Source organism: Cydia splendana, chromosome 8 (genome assembly GCF_910591565.1).
Source record: "Cydia splendana chromosome 8, ilCydSple1.2, whole genome shotgun sequence".
Lineage (NCBI taxonomy): Eukaryota > Metazoa > Arthropoda > Insecta > Lepidoptera > Tortricidae > Cydia > Cydia splendana.
This window is the reverse complement of record NC_085967.1, coordinates 7,126,357-7,147,633: the sequence shown is the minus strand read 5'-3', so window position 1 is coordinate 7,147,633 and position 21,277 is coordinate 7,126,357. Positions and strand designations below refer to the sequence as shown.

General features: G+C 36.6%; 1 long non-coding RNA gene across 1 annotated transcript in view; it reads right to left on the bottom strand.

Annotated features, from left to right (window-relative positions):
* Positions 1–15,777: 15,777 nt before the first annotated feature.
* Positions 15,778–21,277, bottom strand: part of LOC134792774 (uncharacterized) — a 361,091-nt gene continuing 355,591 nt past the window's right edge. The window contains exon 2 of the long non-coding RNA XR_010144474.1: positions 15,778–15,832. This is a non-coding gene — a long non-coding RNA (uncharacterized LOC134792774). The remainder of the gene's footprint in view (positions 15,833–21,277) is intronic.

Here is a 21,277-nt window from a genome sequence, read left to right as displayed (position 1 = left end):
TTAACATAGTTTCTATGGAGAAAATATAGAGCTTAGGCTAAACTATCTCCCATTTCCGGAAAGGATCGTCGTGCCTTTCCACCCTGTATGTCAAATGAAAAATTCTCATTTTGAGAATTTCAAATATATTTTTTTTATAATTTTAAAATAAATAGGTTAGAAGTTATCTAAGAAAATAGCTAAAAATGACCATTGGCCTCCTTTTTAATCTCCGAAACTACTGGGTCAAAAATTTTGAAATAAATACACAAAATAGTTCTTTACCTATAGATAACAGGAAAACCTATTAGAAATGTGCAGTCAAGCGTGAGTCGGACTTAATGTACGGAACCCTTGGCACGCGAGTCCGACTCGCACTTGGCCGGTTTTTCATCGATGTTTTCTTATGACGTTATCACGCAAAATTATACAGCAGAACAGAATATACAGACAACCATTTTTTTTTAAGTCGATAAAAACGAAAAATTGACAATAAAAAGTCAGGTTTGTCGATGTTTCATTTAAGGTTTACTCGGGTAATTCCGAATGTCGAAAACTGTCGGATAATTCCGAAAGGAGACTTTTATTATGATGGAATTAAGGGTGATTTTCATCTGAATTTCGGAATTATACGACATTCGGTAATACCCGAATACACCTTACTTAATTCATTTTGCCAATCTCTCGTTTTTGCTAGAAAAAGTTCTAGGTCTCTATTATTCTGTTAGGTGTCTACCGGAATAAACAACACATCATTTAGGTAGGTATATTATAGATAGGGTAGGGTTTCCTGGTTCATTTGTTGTTGTTGGGAATTTCCATGTTGCATTCCCAAAGTAACTAACGGAAAAATACCTGTCGGTACTTAGATATCAATGATTAGTAGGTATTAATATTATAGTAATTGAATTGATTCACTATATAGTCTAGTAGATAATTATTTCATGTGATATTTATGTCATATTTGATCTATACATTAGCCATTTATATCTTTATTTAAGTAGATATATTATATCCAGCAGAAAGTTTTAAGTAGGAAAGGACGCTTGGTGGTTGTAAGTAAAAAATATAAAAAAAACCGGGCAAGTGCGAGTCGGACTCGCGCACGAAGGGTTCCGTACCATAATGCAAAAAAAAACGAAAAAAAGCAAAAAAAAAAACGGTCACCCATCCAAGTACTGACCACTCCCGACGTTGCTTAACTTTGGTCAAAAATCACGTTTGTTGTATGGGAGCCCCATTTAAATCTCTATTTTATTCTGTTTTTAGTATTTGTTGTTATAGCGGCAACAGAAATACATCATCTGTGAAAATTTCAACTGTCTAGCTATCACGGTTCGTGAGATACAGCCTGGTGACAGACAGACGGACGGACGGACGGACGGACGGACGGACAGCGACGTCTTAGTAATAGGGTCCCGTTTTACCCTTTGGGTACGGAACCCTAAAAAGAGAAAATTTTAACTTCGTTCTCATGTTGAAATAGTAGGTAGTTTCTCAAAAATATATGACAACAATACTGCCTTCGCTTTTTTTTACGATATTGAAGCGATGCCAGTAACTTGAAAAACAGTTGCTTGATAATTTTAATTCACCTATGTTTATTTGTGTCATGCCAAAATAAAAAATCTTGAGAAATTAGGCCTCAGATACCTATAAGGTACCTATGCCCAAATAAAATGTGGTTAACTTATACATAGGTAGGTAACTAGATATATATAGAGTTAACACCGTTAATTTCCCGCCGGTAAAATCTTTCAACTCGTTTTAGACTCATTTCCCCTCAAAATATCAGCTTATAATTTCACATACTAGTCCATCAATAACAGTCATACAATATTATAATAAAATTCCTACACAAAACATCATTTAAATGACATTTAAAGTGTAAAATTGTCACAGAATTCGGTAATATTTTGCCGCGCGCGGCCCGCGCTAGGCCTAAATATCGGGAAACTGCGTCGATCTGCTGCGCGCCTGGTACCACCCGTGCGGGCGTTACGCACTTACAGCGCTCCTTTTTGACATAATTTACACACTTACATGCGTGTGTAAAAATGTATTAACATTTACAGGGAGTAATATAATATGTATGAAATTGTTATTTCTAAGACAATAACAGCGAGAATAAAGTGAAATAAACGCGTAACTCTACGAAATTCCTTTTTGTGTAGAGTCAATTTACGAGTTTATTTGATTTTTTGGAGATTACGCTGTCTGTCACCAAAACAAATCAATTTACAAACATAATAGGTAGGTAGGTACAATATTGTTTTTTACGAATAAAAGGTTACATGTAGTATTGTATGTGATTCGTCATTTAAAACATTAGAATAAACGCGTTTTGTTTTGATTGTCTTGAAGCTTGCTTGGACAGGAATAATTTTTTTTTATGTAATAGATTGGTAATACCTACAACAAACTACTCAGCGAAAAACCTGGCTCTACTGGCTGGCTGGCCTGGCTGGCTGGCTGGTTCTGGCTGGTTTTCACATTTCAGTCCTGATGAAATAATATCTAATAGGTATAGGTAACTATTGTTACAGTTAGGATGAATGTAGGTGTACCTAAATCGTTATATTTATTCGTACCTAGTTTACTTTGTGGTCAATAAAATAAAACTATCAACTTTGCCAACATCCTATCAATATTTTTTCTCTCATCATCTCCCCCAAAAGCCATAAAATACTGAAAAACAAATGAACGTCGTCACAAAATCTGTCCCAATACAAGCAAGCTCCTTTCTAATGTATTCTCTTTTCAAATTAAATTCGTCTTTCACGCCGCTTTCTCGCGGGTCACGAGCTGCACACCACATCCGTTCTCTTCTGAATGCACAATAGGAATCTTGTTATCTCTCTCACTCCCCAACAGACGTGTGTTTTCCGATCTCTGTCGCGCGGCGCGACGTTGCGAGCTCGCGTAGCCTATGCGACGCGATGTGACCTTGTGGACGCGCTCTAGTAGTGTTGGTTGCGATGCTTGAAGAGTTTCAACTGATAAATAGTGTTTTGCCGATGATTATCAGGATTCTGGTCACGCGAGGGAAATTGTTTTGATAAATGGATGGTGTAATTAGGCCTTATTGCCTAATCTGTAAGGTTTGAGTAAATAACAGGTTTTGCGCATTTATCGTCATACATAAGTACCTACCATGTTTAATATTTTTTATTAGATTTCAGTAGTTTTTAAGTTAGTTAATTACATATATTTTTAGAGACATTAAAATGTTTACCTAGCTAGAGGTTTTTTTTATTGAGAAAATAAAATATTTACAGTAAGTACATATGGTCCTAGTGCGTAAAATAGCACTTTTCGTGCGTATGTTAAAAGCTTAAAGGGCCATATGTACTGTAAAACGTTTTACGATACTCGTGCGAAAAGGTAATCCGCAACTCGTGTCGATTTAAAACACTCCCTTCGGTCGTGTTTTAATTTATCGCCAATTTCGAATTTGCTCTTTTCCGCACTTGTATCGTAAATATGTAACTATTTTAGTAAATAGGTGTTTATGTCACGAGATAGGGTATTCTAACCTATTATATACAGGACGCGTATTTGGATTTACAAAATACTAGACTAATTTTACTTCAACAGTGTCTGGCAATCACGATCACGCATTTAGTAGAAACTGGGACTACATTGTTTTTCCTCCTTTTATGTCCTTAAAATGCATACGAGTATTTAATATAATAGAGATGAGGGCAAGAGACCGAGCAAACACAAAACGGATCGAGAGAGTTATATAGGTACTTACACCTAAATACAGAGGGGCTACCGCGAAAACCGAAATTCGCAAATTGCGGGGATCTTTCTATTTTACTCTAATGAAGGCGTAATTAGAGTGACAGAGAAAAATGCCCGCAATTTGCCAACGATTTTCGCGGTTATAGCCCTGGTGTCGTATGCTACAGTTATTACCTACTATGTGCAAACAGAAAATGAATGAATTATTGAGGTAAGTAGGTAATTTACGTGCACTAAGATTGGAATCATTTAAAAAATGTGTAAGTAAGTATATATGTTTTATTATTATTTCCGGCACACTGAGCAAAAACGAAATTTAAGGCCTCAAATCCGTCCTTTACACACCGTGTTTTTATTGAATTCCGTTAACTTCGGGGTATAGTTAAGTACGTTTATAAGAACTAAATGGCATAGAAAATTTTCAAAAAAAAAAAATTTTTTTTGTTTTCTTTTTTGTTTTTTTTTTGTTGTTTAAAAAGTAATTAAATGTAGCATATAGCGTTGTTGTAACACGGGCATTACATTTAACTCAACCAAACAATTGAAATCAGTGACATATCAATGTCATTTCGTACATCAATCGACCGAGATTGTACTTAAGTTTAGTAGCAAATGTATGAACTCATTCTAAACACTAATCAATATGTAAGCCGGCCCTAAGGCAAGTGTACACGCTTGTAGAGGCCTTATAGGAAAAAAATAAATTATGGATTATCTCCGAAATGGACTTAATTAGAACATCGGTGTCTTTGAGAAAGTTACTTGATTTAAGCTCAGGAATGCACCCTTGAAATTAACGGAAATCAAAAAAAACACGGTGTATGTAGGTAACACCAAGAAAAACTGGATAGCAATTCATCGCACGGATAAAATAAGAACAGGATTTAGATTTTCACATAAAACCCCACATAGTTTTAGTCTTGATGCGCAACTGGCTCGCTAATTTTGATTTTAAATAATACATATATGTAGACTAAGATAATAATATTGTTTTACGAACAATTCGAAAGTGAAGAAGCATGTTGCATCTTCATTAAGTCAAACACAGTTTTCCAGTTTAATTCACAAGATCCTCAAATCAACATGTAACTTACTTACAATTCAAATAACTCTCTCATAAACGACGAATAATAATTACTAAACCCACAATTCCATAACAACATTCCCTCTACACTTTTCCCTGCAATTACGGTGCCTTTAAAACAATGGCGTGCCGTTATTTAAAACCTTCTGCTCCACCGAAAATGTCCAGGGAATAATTTCTTCTGCCAACATGCAAACACTGATGCATTAAAGCCGCCAGACTAAAGATCCTATCTCCATCACGTGCCAAACAAAATACAACTTTAAAACTCATGAATAAGGTTTGAAATTGGTTGAGTGTGATTTGTAATGTGTTCAAATTTGGAACGTTATGTTCTTCGTGTTCTATTTTTGACTGCGGTAGGCGGTCGTTGGTAAGGGCCGGTTTTTATGTTCCCCGGGGAGTTTTTACGAAGCGTCTGGATTTGGCCCGTGTATCCGGCGATTGTGATAAAGCCGTTGATCGAAAGTTCAAGGGACGAAAATTGACAAATAATGGGAGTTCATTATGGGCTACTGTTGGTGTGATTATAAAACGTCAACGTCCACTGTTGAAAGATGACAAAGGCTGTACGTATCTATTACACTGAGAGAAAAATTATTAGTAAACTAAACCAGGAATTAAAAAACAGTTCTGTACTGGGGGAAAAAATGAAATTTAGTAATAATTATAGACGTTTCACTATTTCTGTAAAGTTTATGTATTTCTACAAACAGCTCAGTAATCCTAAATCTAATTTCAACAAACAGGTAATAGAAATGGCAAGAACTAATAGAAATTGCAAAAGTCAATTTGTTCCTCTTAGTTGACTCTCCTTGTCCCCGGATTAAGTTTATTTTTGTAATTCTAAGTGTGTTTTTGTTATCCTTTTCTCTCAGTGTATGTATGTCTTATTTGTATGCTTATTTTAAGGGTAGCTCTCAGTTCTCACTGCGTTCGGGCGCTAATAGCCCGAGAAATGATCCCTTTCACCCGAAATAAATACACTACTTGTCATTTTGATTACGACGAAACCCGGTAGCGGCGTAGCGACCCCGCTACCCAAATGTTGCCAACAACGGTAAAAGTTTTTTGTCCTGAATAATTTTACGATTTAGACTCACTTGTTTTAAGTCACTCGCGCGACATGTTCTGCCCTCCTAACGAAAAGTGCAATAACTCGAGTTTTGGGTCAAGTTGAGTTATATAAGTACATATTCGCGTTGAGCATAACGAGTTCTATATTTTCTTCTTAGACAGTTTTAAGGTATCTGTAACGTAAACATGTTTTTTATTAATCAAAACTGCAATATCTGAGGCAATGACTTGTGATTTACTTATGAAGAACGACATAACTGTAGTTATCGCTCGTATGCTTAGTAAAATTATGATAACAAATGTTAGTCCAATAACTAATCATAAATGCAATAAGTGAAGTTGTTACACTTATGTTTAGGATTGTCGAAATTTTAATGATAAGTTTATTTAATAACAAGGCAATACAACTAAGTTATTGCATTTATGTTTAGGACGATGGGGCACAGACAGTATAGTTTTACCAATAACGGTGCAATATGATGGCAAGTTGTCGCATTTATGAGTAGTAAAATGTTCACTGCGGGGCGAAGGGTACGGAATAAGTTTCCATTTTGTGCCATGAGCATCCATCAGTCGCCTATTTTTGTTAGATTTTTTTACCGAATAATATAATTGCAATAGTGAGACATGAAAAACTAGTATTATTTACCAGAAGTAGGACTCTAAAAATAAATGTTTATTTTTTTATTACTTGTGTTATTGTAATGTTATGTCATATAATCTTTAATAGAGAATACCGACTTCTCAAAATAGTTTGAAATGCCATATATACATTATTGGCTGGTATTTAACTGATATAGTAATCCACTTCGTCACCTTTTTCTCGTAGCATATTTCTTTTCTGTAAGGGTCGCAGTTGTAACCTAACCTTACCAGTGGCGGAGCGTGGAATTTTTCTCTAGACAACTCGGAGCAAAAAAAAACACCTACATGAAACACCTACATTATGTAGGTACTTATTTTTTTATGATAAGCGAAGGTAAAGTAAAGCGCTAGGTGTGTCCTTGAGTTCGTTCTTTTGCAGTTAGTGTATAACCACCTTTGCCATACTTGTCATCACTGACGTCACATAAACAGTGTATGTCGTGTATGACAAAAGCGGATTCCTACTCCTAAATTCCTAACAATCCTAACTAATAAGTTTTTTGCTAAAATTTCATTTTTGGTACAAGCTTTTATCGCTGACTTTCCTTTCTTACGACAGACAACTAATACTCATCGAGACAATTCTAAAAACCCCTAACACAATTAGGTTGCGTTGTTCCATCACAGAGTTCTTATGGCGACCTCCTGTCTCCATCATCAGATCAGTTCGACAGTATGATATTATTGTATTGTCAGCAGAACTACATACAGCAGCCAATTTTCATGACGCTACGATCCTTGGAAGGTGTTTAAATTAGTTACCTTAGATTCCATTACATTAGTTACATACAGATCGACCTAATAAAAACAAGGACTGACCTTGAAACACCTGCACGAACAATACGCAACACTAATAACACTCAAAAATTCACTGATTTAGTCTTTATATATAAATATATGCACACAACTAAGTAAAATCTCATTAAAACCTATAAAACTCTAATAAAAACAACAATAACAACAAATCTTGGCAATAACCGGAACGGAAGTGTTGTCATAATATTATTCCATTTTCACCCACGACACGACCTACGGACTTCCAAAACCTATTACTACAAATTTATAAACAGTACTTTCTTTGAAGAAACCCTCGTTATCAAATTACCTTAACTAAACTTGCGACTCCATAATATTCTTAGATTTTGTAATAAAATTTCTTTTTTTAAAGGTTTTTTGAAAATTTGGTATTAATGATAGCAAAATACAAAAAAAAATTACCCATTAATTCAATTCAATGTTTTGGTACGGCAACATTAACCACACGAGCGGCAAACGCGACTCGATTCAAAATTGTGAAACATTACACTCCAATATAAATCTTACCTATTTGTATTTAAGGTTTAAATTCAAATGAAGCAGCACACCGTTGTGGTACTTGTGGTGCTGCACTTACGCTACTCGCGGACTTTGACTGTGTGCGTGCATTTTTCCAATATAAACCTTATCATGTTACGTTTAAGGTTTTTATTTAAATGAATAACTCGATACAAAACCGTGTTATTTTGATGCGTAAATACGCGGACTTTCTTTAGCGAACTTTATGAGCGTGTGCGTGAGTTTTCGTATGTGTGTGGTGGCTCATGAATGAATACTCAAGCTTAAACTTAGTCGCCCGCGCGCCCGCTATGATTAGTTGAAATTTAATCAATAGTGAAGCTTTAGTAAATCGTGTTATCGATTACAAGGTAATACGTAGTGTTTTCGTTATGGATATATATGTAGCAATAAATTTTAGGCAAGCCGGTGGGAATCGGGTTGTATGAAGCCGCCGCTACTGAACCTTACCCACTTTTCTAGTAGCACTTCGTTTCTCTAAGGGTTGCAGTTCTATCCTAACCTAACCCACAAAATCTAAATCGCCAAACTATGCATCGTTGAAGAGTTCTGTTCTGATCATCATCAGCAGTTCCACTTCATCAAATGCGACAGTTTTTAATGAAAATACTTGATTTTCTGATGAAAATACAAAAAATCTCTATACGCATGCATTTAAGATTTGAGGAGTTCCCTCGATTCCTCGTGGAACCCATCATCAGAACTCGAGCCTGACAAAAATATGGCTTAAAAACTTAACTTGCTTAACAAACATAACGAAGAGGACCAATCGTCAAACGTGAACACGTATGCGTCGTTGAGGAGTTCCCTTCTGATCATCATCAGCAGTTCCACTTCATCAAATGTCACCTTTCTTAATGTATATGCTTGATTTGAGGAGTTCCCTCAATTCCTCATGGATCCCATCATCAGAACTGGGTTTTGACAAACACGGGACCAATCTGTACGCATATACATCCAATTAAAAAAATAATTTTCAAAATCGGTCCTGTAATGATGGAGGTATGGAGTAAAAAACATAAAAAATAAAAATAAAAAAATATAAAAAAACATACAACCGAATTGATAACCTCCTCCTTTTAGATTTGGAAGTCGGTTAAAAATACACTTTTGCAACAACCATAATAGAAAAAAAAAATTAAACACGTCGTCTTACTAATTAAAACTGCAATAAGTAAACTACTTATTTTACTTAAGATTCAAGCATAACAGTACAGCACCATACTATAATTGCTTAAAATAATCGTAATATCTTGAATTACTAACGATAAGTGCAATAAGTAGACTACTTATTGCAGTTATGGCTTGTAATTATATCATGTCTGTATTGGATCATCCTAAGCATAAGTGCGTTTGCTCATTTTTTATAGTATAAATAAATAAATAAATAATTATTAGGTACGTACAAATAAACTCAAAAATATTATCTATTTTTTGGTCAAAGTTTCAAGTCAATAGGATGTGTAATATTGGAGATATCAACTAAACAAATTTAAAATCTTTTACCGCGTTTTTCTCGAAAGTAGCTTGACTCTAGTTATTGCACTTTTCGTTAGGAGGGCAGTGTTTCGGAGAGCCTACGTCAAGCACCAACAGTAGTAACTCACAACAGTTTAAAGAACGAAGTTTCTGTAGAAATGCTCAGTTGAGGACTGCCAACCATCTACAAAAGTGGTGAAGATGGAAATGTCGCGTAGCGCGATGGCGGAAAGAAGCGGCAAGGAATAATCCGAACATATACCATATCTTATAAATGCGCTAGCTAGAAAGTCAGAGGAGCGAGGCTACGTATCTAGTAGTGTCAAGGTGTCAGGCCGGTCTAAAAAATGCTGGCAGCCGACAATTCAAGTACACAATGCGGTCCAGAAGGAGAAACTGGTACTGGGGTGCCCCTGCCCACAGATGAGTATAGTTTTCCACATGCAGGCGAACTTGATCCGCCTTGCAAAGCTGTAGGTGGGCGCTGGTGTGAAATATTGTCTCGATCTGCTGTGCATTTCGACGCAAATTTGGCGTTACTCTCAACTGGACCTCATTGCACTCGAGATGTCGACGTCGACGCCAAGGTCTCCGATAATGGCTATGGCTCTCAAAATGAGATGATGCGACAAACGCAAGATTTTTGGCGATAAACGCGCAAATGTGTGTCTTTGTAGGGAAAAACGGATTAAATTAAGTAGACCCCATTTGGAAAGTTTATGGAAGTTGCAGACACAAGTTTGTCCGGCTCTCAATGACGCTTTCCTGAGAAATATTGATGCGGCCGGGGTAGGAGTAAGAGGCGTCACTCGTACTATCATCAGTATAACATTGAATGCCGCTGATTTGCAGCATGTTATACCTACATACCTCTTACGGCAAACATCTATATTAGTCACTTTCGCTCTTCATCATTAAACTAGCTTAATTGTGGTAGGTATGCTTAAATTGTATAATGTACGCTACCTAGGTATGCTTAAATTGTAAGTAAGTAGCTCAATTGGACGTTGCAACCTGATAAACCTGATTTCAATCTCGCCTGCAAGATTTGGCTTAAGTAAAAATAGGTATAATAAAAACATGAGTATTTTATGCTTGTAATACGAAAGGCGGTGGTACTCATTAGTTCATTACACAATAGGAAAATCAAAGAAATAACTCGGAATAGCGTAGCATCAGATGAAAAATGGGGAGTGTCTCGCTTCATTTATAACGTGTTTTCAAAATATTCCTTCCAAAAATAGGTAGGTACACCTGCTTAGTAAATCACCTAACATAAATCTTCAAAGCTATTTAATAGCTTACCATTATGATATACAGACCAACACTCCATCTATAAATAGGAAGTCGTTAAAATCATCAACTAAATAAATTACAGAATTACACTAACATTATGAGCCTGCTAGCGCCATCTGTTATCGCTTTAACAAACTACTTGGTCTGCGCTGGGCGCTACTGATTGGCTGGCTACGACGTTTTGCCAGTTGGCCGAGGGGGATAGCGTTATAGGTGCGTTGTGGGGTGGAAGGGGGACAAAACAATAACAAACCGACATTGATTCGGAAGTGGAGCGGTGCGCGGCACGCGTGGCAACAGTGATAACATTGATAGGGGGCATTTATTGCCAGTGAGCTGTAATCGTGTTGAGGCATGCTAGGGTGCGTTCGGATACCTCGTGTATAAGCGTTTTGAGAATTTTATCCAATATCATGTAGGATAGGAAATGGTATGAAAACGCGGATTATACATTTATTTGTGTATAAATGGTCGTAAGCCATAAATACATTCGCATACTGGCCAAAAACGTCACTTGACACTGACAGATTAAGTATCATATCGGAAAAATATCGAATAACTAAAACTCGATTGACCGTGTCGTCACAATCGTCACATTCATGTGCGTCGTTTTGACTCTATGACATCGGTTACACGCTAATGCTGGCGTCAGTTCAGTCATAAGTCTTATTCGAGTTTTGACTAATGCCAGAATGATGGAAAATGGACACGGTTACACGATCAATCCAGACTGATAACAGATTGATAAAATTACGACACAGTCGCCGTTTGGACCAAGTTTGGACACAGAACGCAACACAGTCATTTAGTCTTGTCTAATATGGTGACTGACGCGAGAATGACACAAACAGGTTACACGATCAGTCTTCTATCAGTTTTCTGTCATTCAAAATGGACTGACGAATATTATCTAAAATATTAAATTTTCACCAGTCCAGACCATCAGTCCGAGTGTTACACGATAATTCTCTCGTTATACTGACCAGAATGAGGGACTGAACTGACGCCAGAATTAGCGTGTAACCGATGTCTACGTGTCTACAGTCTGTGCCCATGGCTCACTCACGTCTACTAGCTAAACTTAGGGTCAGGTGGGGTAAATACAAGTCGGGCTCGGGGACAGTCGGGAGCAGTAGGCTACTCTTATACATGCAAATCTTCAGAAAATTCGCGTTTGTACGGAACAAACGGTAGACAATTTCATGGAATGCTCCAATAGGAAGGAAATAAGTTTTGGAGTGTTAAAAACTTAGTTTTATTTTTACCTGTGATGTCTTACCCCACCTGACTGTACAGTACCGGAGCTCTATTCCGATTTCACAAATTGTTATGCATTTGAATTGGTTTTGAGACGACCTTGAGGATCGCTTTGGTCGTTGACTTGAGTAATCTTCAAAGTCGTATCAAAATAAGATCAAATCCGTAACAAGTTGTTATATCTGAACAGGCTCCGGTACTATTAGCAGTGACACTCCTCCTTTCGGGCATTCTCGGCTCCGTTCGGCTCAGCATTGCTCCGAGCAATTATTAGGGTTGGCAACGCTTGTCCTCCTTATGCGTACACGACCACAGATAAGATAATGATTTGATTTTGACAACCCTAAATAGCCGAAAAAGATAGTATCCTACATTGGAACAGGGACAGTATGATTCGTCCTTGAAACGCTGTTAAATTTCGGTTTTGTAGGAAGTGTCCTTTCTGTACGGAGTAGAGTTAGACCAAGAAAAGTCTGCAGCGATTTTGATAACCCACGCTGTGCAAGTGTTATTTATACGTCATAATTTCATAGAAGCTTGACGTTTAAAATGACACTTGCACTGCGTGGGCTATCAAAATCGCTGCAGACTTTTCTCGGTCTGACTCTACTATTATTGTATTCTGTGCAATTAGCGTAGCACTCACAGTGTACGACCGCTACGTGCGCTACGCCTACGTGCCTACAGCCTACGACCACGTCTCACGTCTCGTCGGCGTGGGACGTTCCGATAATAGCAGGGATGAACTCTTTGGAAAAGTAACAAAGCCTTAGTAAAGCCTAATGGAGGATTATTGAGATTGCTTTGGGTCTTTGGGAACAAAAGTAATGATTCAGTTTTCTTTATTTTATAAATTTGATGTATATTATTTATAAAAGGCTACAAACTGCATTAATAACCGTTATGTTAATGGAAGAATGGAGTTGAGTAAAAGTACCTACTGTCATTGGCACCTATTGTGTAATACGGTAATACTGTCAAAATATAATATTGATAGGGCCAATCGCCCCGTTGTTATTTGGTAGATTTATTACTCATAAGTAGGTATGTACTACATACCTACTAGCCTACTACCTACCTACTAGCCGAAGTTCTGCGAAGAGCCAAAGTGGGTGGGATCGAAGTTTATATTATGCGACGACAACTTCGTTGGGGCGGCCACGTTTCAAGGATGGCAGAGGGTCGGGTGGCAAAGCGCATCTTTTACTCGGAGCTGGAGGACGGCAAGCGAAAGCATGGCGGGCAACTTCTCAGATATAAAGAAAGAAGCACATATTTCAAGCGCCACATGAAGAACTGCAACATTGACCCGCTTCTGTGGGAGAAGCAGGCGGCCGACCGCCCTGTATGGAGATCTTTTGTCATTAAACAAACTGACGACTTTCGGTTCGATTCGGAAAATGAATTAGATTTCTACTAGACTTCAACAAGTTACGATACGGATAATTTAAAGATATTTGTAAGATATATATGTCAAATTTGACGTTTCCGCGATTCTGGAGGTCCTCTTGAACGATTTCGACAAGTTATGACTTAGCTATCCAAGTCACATCTAGTCGATATCTAATGTAGATCTAGTTGATCTCTAAATCGTCTCAAGATCTTGTGATTATCTCGAAATCCGAATAGGCCTGTTTGAATCCCGTCGACTTATTGAACTAGATATCAGACGGGATGAGCTGAAAGCCCGTCCACCAGCGGCTATTAGGTATAAATACACCAATAGTGTCCTTACCTTGTGTGCACGGGTCTTTGTTAATAAGATCGCCTATGCAAGCCACACCCGGGCACACGAACGTCGTCAGAGCTGAAATAGTCGCCGTGGTCGAAATCGGCCGTGAGAGTATATATATACTAACAGACAACGCACAAACTATGTGAGACCTTACAATTTAAATCACATTTATTCAGTACTGTCAGGCGTGGCTCACTCCGCGATTTCGTCGCTTTGCTACAAGTAGCTAAAAGTACATCCGTTCGGTCCCAATTTTGGGGAAAGCCATAAGCCGCGCGTGGCGCTGTCGCCACCTAGCGGCCATATCTCTGCTGATCGTAACAGACGCGATTTGTTAGAGAGTGAGTCTTCTGTACCTAGTACTATTATTTATTCTGTGGTACTGTACAAAATGCTTCACAGAAGTTTACTCCATATCCTGGTAGATGGCGCTGTTATGACCTAAGAATATCCTACATCGCGCGAACGTTTGTCCTTCGTAGTATCCATAAGATGTTAAACTTGTTTTTTTATTGTTGAGTGATTTGTATGGAATATTTGATATTTGTACTTCAGCTACTTATATTAAACATACATATGTCAGTCTTGTCTATAGAGTTAAATTCGGCGTTTTTGTTTTTTATTGTTTTTCCTTTCGAAAGCTTAGTGTAAAAATGTACAAGTACTGTAGAGCTCCACTAACAAGACTTTTTAGAACTTCAACTCCTAGGGGGTGAAAATTAAAATGGGGTTAAAAGTTAACTACACTAACGCGGACAAAGTTGTAGGCCGAGGCTACTGCTTCCTTAATTACTCACCAGTTTAGTTTATCTTATGAATTACACACTAAATTCCAAACTTTGAAGTTTACTTCACTCTTAGTTTTGTTTGTTCCCACTAGGGGGCCAGATTTATCGTACTAAGTTTATTTAAGCCCTTATATAAGGGCCACTTCACCACCTCTCCTAAATCATCCTTTACGTAACCTATTATTGTTTATTACGTGTTATTAAAAAATTAAGCGTGATGCAATTATGACTTATGCCATCATTTTCACGTTATATAGCTCAATGTGTGAGTGAGCATTACGTTTTTAATTACAAACAAGGCCGACAGAGTTCATTAATAATTCATATTTTGAGCAGGCTAAATACTGTATTATTTAAAGCTGAACTAAAACGTTTACAAGTTTCTAATTAATAGAAAACAAATCAAAATCCCGTTTTTAATACCACAACCAAGGTAACCGTGAAAACGGAAAGAAAACATTTAGTTTTGCCATTATAACATTTCTAATAATAACAATAGTTAAAGCCGTGTTTCAGAACACGATTACAGATGAAAAAAGGTTTTTATATAAATAGATCAGTCATATTGACACCAAAGTATGTACTTAATTTGCCACTTAACCGCCATTTTCCTCCAAACTTAGTTACTTAACCACCCAACTTAGCGGTGACGTAGTTTCGACTAGCAATTAACGAACTTGGCCTGATAATACCTACAGCTAAAGATAGGTCACGTTAAACACACAAACACATACATATCGCTGTCCTCTTCTCTCTGTCTATAAAAATGTTTCTACTCGCAATAAACACTGATAAAAACGCCCAAGCTGATCTAAACCTTAACGACACAACTTAAAGTTGAACTTCGCTTGATGCAAACACAGGAAAATAAGTTTCGTATCTGCATAAGCACAATCACTGAAGCTTTCAATGTGTGAGTATTTAATTGATCCATCTATAGTAAAGTGTCAACAGACGTATTATGAATCTAAACTGATTAAATCTCGACGCGTTACGTCCTTGTCTGTTGAGTGGAGATAGAAGGGGATGAGATATAGGTTGTAGAGAATTTGGTAGCGTAGTCACACCCTCGGGGCTCGGTAGTAACGAGACGCGGATCGATCTGCTCCAGTTGGTAGGGTGCGCACGGGGGCGCATTTTCGTGGATTCATCCTAGGATAATAAAATTATTATTGTATATGATTAGCTCTGATTTTATATTCCAGATGCTTAAATGTACTTATATGACGGTCCGATTGGTCAATTTACTAACCAATCCAACTATCAACAAAGTCAGTCAGTTCAACCAAAATTATCTACTGTATTACTTGTATTACCTACACAATATCAATGTTAAACATCCATATATACTTACATAAAATAATAAAAATAATAATTCAGCCTATATACGTCCCACTGCTGGGCACAGGCCTCCTCTCATGCGCGAGAGACACACATACCTACCTACTTACTGCGAGAGATACACATTTATACCTAGAAAAAAATTGGTACATAATTGGGAAAATTATCCATTTTCAAAACATAACCTTGACCATCATGATGTTAGTTTGTTTGAAAATTCAAATTTAGTACAACGTCGTAAAAATAACGTAAACAACACCTTATTCTAAAATATTTTTTAAAACAAGCAGAAGCAGATACTTACGTTATAAATCTTATTCTAAATGTAAGAAAACATTTGGGATAATACTACGCCAAATGATTTTCAGTCATCTTTGCTGAAGCGTTTGACCAGGACTGTGACTAAACTATTTTGTCAACGCTTCCATCTTACAGACTGCTAGAGGGTTCAAGAAATAGGATATACAATTATATATACCTACAACTTTCACTCCAGCAGAGGCATGGGAGCCGTTGTAGTTGCCATATATGTTTTAGTACTATGGACTTTGAGTCTGGCGTCTCCCAAGGCTCAGTGTTATCCCCAACATTGTTTATGCTGCATTAGACATTACCATAGAAAAATAAGTAAAGCTTAATGTGCTCACTCCATACATGGCTTTACTACTAAACAAATACATTGAACTTAATATGTAATACATAATAATTTGTCTGGGAGGTATGGTAAAATATACTTTTATTATAAATTAGTTTTAAACTGGCTTCTATACCTATGGAACTTGCTATGTAAACAAAAGTCACTAGTAAATTGACATTCAGAGACAATTTTAATATGGCGGTTTGTTTACATAGTTAGCAAGTTCCATAGAATGACACTTTAAAACTTAATAGTAGGAGTAAATAGGTTTTTATATATGTATGGAGTGAGCCGTGAGCATTCTAAGTTTACTTATTTCTCTATCTCTGGACATGACATGACCTACGGTAATATCCCCAGACTAGTCTGAAACCTTTCCCCCCATTCAAATCGTGTCCTCACCCACACAACCAAATCATCACCCCTTACACATTGACCTCTCCCGTCACTACAGCACACCAGCGAATTATTTCTACAACGCTGAACACACACAGCTCCGGCACTCGCGCGATTCTCGCCCCTATAGCCTGGCTGTGCAATGTGTCCTACATTTACCGATCAGTAAGATAACCTCAAATTTTGAGGATTCGTCTCGGAAAGATCATGTTATTTAACTCGGAGCGAATCACTGACGATTTTGATTGTTATTATTAAGAATTTAGAGGTTAATTTGGTGTGCTTTTAGTGTTTGTTGGTGTTTTTTTGGTGACAGACAGTGACGAGTCGCGGGGATGTGCGTGCGGATTTTTTTGAGTATTAATGTGCTTGTGTTGTGAGTGAGGGTGTAAATGAAAATTCACTTGTGGCTGAAATGAGCGTGAGTAACTTGTTCCTAACTTAAATTATTTTTAGATCACAAATTTACGAGAACAACCGAGAAACATTATTATTTTCGTCGAAAGTATTAAAACTCCAGATTTATTTCATGACGTTTTTATTAGATAATAAAATTAATACAATTTATTATTATTAAATTTTATCAGTACTTTTCATACAGCATCAGTGCAAATTGCATTATTTTATCTTATCGCTACCTATCGTGAAAACAATTGAACATGTATTGACTTCCACTTTTATTGTGGATAACTAACTCGTTGTTTTGCCAGAGGTTTAATTTATTCTTACTATTATTCATTTTTATAAATAGATACATAATTGTATTTTTGGAGGTACCAAATTTAATCTAGGTACGTAGCAGAGCTTAAGGTTCATTATTGTCTTTATTTATTAGTTATAATAAAAAAAATACGTAGGTAACCATTTATTTTAGTGCTAAAATCAGTAAAATGTAATTAATAATAAATTTATCAACCGTAGCGTCCGTAATTGCTTTTCAGTAGGGAATAAGAGATTAAAAAGTAAAACTATTGTATTTTTTTTATGCTAACTTCTAGGTAAAGATCTACAAACGAAATTGATTTACTCTTGTACTTATAGGTGTTTACTTTGATTTTATTTATAATTTTAGGTGTTTGTCATAGAAAAAATAATTTTGTAACTTCGGGTCTTGAATTTTAAGATATTATGTACCTGTTGCACAGAATAGGTACCTACTATAGCATTAAAGCAAAACCCACGATAAAAACTAATGTCAAAATTATGGCTTACAAAAATACTAAAGATTAAACCCCTTTATCATAAACGCGCTATACAAACCTCAATTAGCTAATAATCGATTGTTTAGTCTGTGCGGAAAGAGAAGAGTCGTGGAATGTATGGGGCCCAATACATTCCACAACTCTTCTCTTTCCGAACAGACTCTTTCTGTCATTTTGACTTATGTATTTGTAAGAAAGGGATAAAACATAATTTAACTACTATAATACCTAAACAGTCTCTATTGATCTTTAAATTGCGTGCCACCGCAGGCGTTGCAGCCGAAAATGTGGCCGGGTCATTCTTTGATTTGGTGTAAATCGGCGGGTCCACGGTAAAAAAATAAAAAATCTTTATTTTGGGTATTTGTTTGACCATAATCAAATGTTTAGGATACAACGATGTTGAAAAACGTTATGGTCCCTTTCTGTGAAACTTATCTGCGAAGATATGGACCTCGCAATTTTAAAGTGTCATGGTGATGACTTTGTACGGCGATAATACATGGTAATGACAAATTATCATTTTCACCATATAAATAGTTATATATTTTTCTCACTTTAAGTGAAATATTACAGTATATGAATAAAATACAACAAAGAAAAAATAACTCTCCTTCGGCAAATTTTGTTAAAAGAGACCATAAACAATAAAAAAAGCGATTCATGTTCTTACCGTGGAAGAATGGTCATTACCCTGGTCGAAAAATACCGTGGTTCCGTGGTAATGACTACCACGGTAATGATAAAAACTATCATTTTGTCTCATAACCCTAAACATAGTTAATGTTCCAGAACATTCTTCCAATTACATCATAACAATTCGAATAAGTTATCATATCAAATAGGATTCGTATTAAAATGATTTCCACTTACCGAGAAATAAGACACACGGAACTGACACATTTTTTTGGACGAAACCACGGTAATCGAGTTATTATTTAAAAATAAAATATATACGGGCACAAATGTTGAAGTGTGTTCCCACTATCGATTAATAGGCGACGAAAGGCGCGTGGTGGCAGTGGCAGGATCTCAGCACAGCCTGCTATTCGACAGCTATATGATGTGCAAGTAGCATCCACGGAAATGACGGTACCGCGAGGCCGGAAAAATTCGATGCTGCCAGGTAGTTCTGTACGACACAATTTAATTTGTGCAATCAATAATTAATGTACTAACTAATATAGTTTTAGGCACTTAGTAAATACTAGCCATAAAGTTACATTTAAATTGAATTTTAGCTCATGTTTTGATGAAATCTGGTCAGGCGACACGCGTTGGTAGTGACATTTTGACCATTTGGAGCCTTAAAAAACATAGATCTTCTTAAGATATCGTGAAATGGAAAACGGCCTGTACTACTATTTTTTTATTTACTACTTAGGCCCACTTGCACCATCCCACTAACCCGGGGTTAAGCGGTTTAACCGCCAACCCAGTGTCAAATTGTACTGGTAACCATGGTAACTCCAGGTTTAACCGGTTAGCCCCGGGTTAGTAGAATGGTGCAAGTAGCCCTTATAAGTATAAGACACGGTAAAGATCCAACTTCGTTTAGTACCGAAAAACGTGGGCGACATGCTTTTACACCAAATCAAAGAATGACCCGGCCACATTCAGTTTACGTATTTCCCAGGTTAAATAAAGTTACGAACGGTGCGGGCCGTGTTAGGATGGTCTATTCAAACTTGATATCTATCCTATGTTATCTAAACTATGTCAATTTGTCCATATTCGCCTGTGCTTTTCGCTCGCGCTGAATAATGTAGCTTTTCAGGTACATAATAGAAAAGTCTGTTAATTCACTAAAATAGCTGACATTTTCGTATTCCGGCCGCATTCCTGACAAACGGTCAAAATTCCTGACATGTCAGGAAAATTCCTGACATCTGGTAACCCTACTCGCGCCTGTATAAATACGAGCAAAATGCACACGCGAAATATAACTAAATGACATCATTTAGATATTATTTTGATGTCAAAGTGACGTTCGAATTGGCCTCAGGGACTGTTATTGCCGCGTAAAATATTATCGCCGTCATGGCGGTGTGTTATTGCCATCGTAATAAAGTTTAGGAAGCTTTTATCTATTATTATCAGGTAATAGATTAATATTTAACGGTGTCTTGTCTACCTTTTATTGTACAGAGATTGTTAGCTACCTACATTATATAAATAGACACTACGTATATAGGTACCAAAGATGAATATATTGTTGACGTCGAGATATTATTATAATAAAATAAATAAATAAAAACATTTGAGTGTGTCAGGGCGTCGTTTGTTATGTTTGATAGTTTGCTGTATCTACCTGACCTATATACAATAGAAATGTAAACAAATAAGTATACCAGATTTTGCTCATTTGACATATAACCTAACATGTTTACGAAGGATCTTTTCACTGTAAAGTGTATTAATAAAAAAATATTAAATTAAAAATGTTAAAATATATAGTTTAACTAAATATTTATACAGCTAAATAAAAATGTAAGTAAGTATACATAAGTTGATAAGGTCAAAAGCCGCTCCCCTACAATCGAATTACGCTAATCATTTCAAAACTACATGCTTAAATTAAAATGAAAGCGGCCAGGTTCTTGTGACTTAAAAGTGCAGGATTACGAAGAATGGTGGTAAATTGGTTAGTTTACATAAATCACAATTTCTATTCAAGTCCACTTTACGAGCTTTTGTCATAAATATTTTAACAAACGAGGGGGCAATACCACTAGTGTCACAATTTCCATCGCTCGTATTTCAAAAATAACATTTCGCCGTTTTACACAGATTTTCGAGCGCTCGAAATTCAAAAAACGGCCCCCAGTACCTAAACGTGTCCTCGTATATGCGAAACCCCTCGACTTGTTTCAAATGTTAAAGGTTATAGAGTGGGGTGTCTGGCAATAAAATAAACCTATCAGTCATCTCGGATTGCGCCTACATTTTCGTTCTACGCGTTCTGAAACACGACACGCAACCTTGTTATTTTGGCAATGTATATTTTTCAGAGATACAATGTATTCATTGTACGGGTATCTGCCTGAAATATAAATATTTAAGCAATGTTATGGAATAATAAAAATAGAAGGTAGATGTTAGATCTAAAATATATTTTTCTCAAACATGCAATGAAATATTGATGTTATGTTCCTTATAATAGGCTGCGAAGTATGACGTTTCAGGTGCGGCTAGGACAAAAGGTCGTTAATGGAATTTCATACACATCTTGCAGGCCTAGGCCGGCAAAGTCCTCTTTTTTAATTTTCATTTCACAGA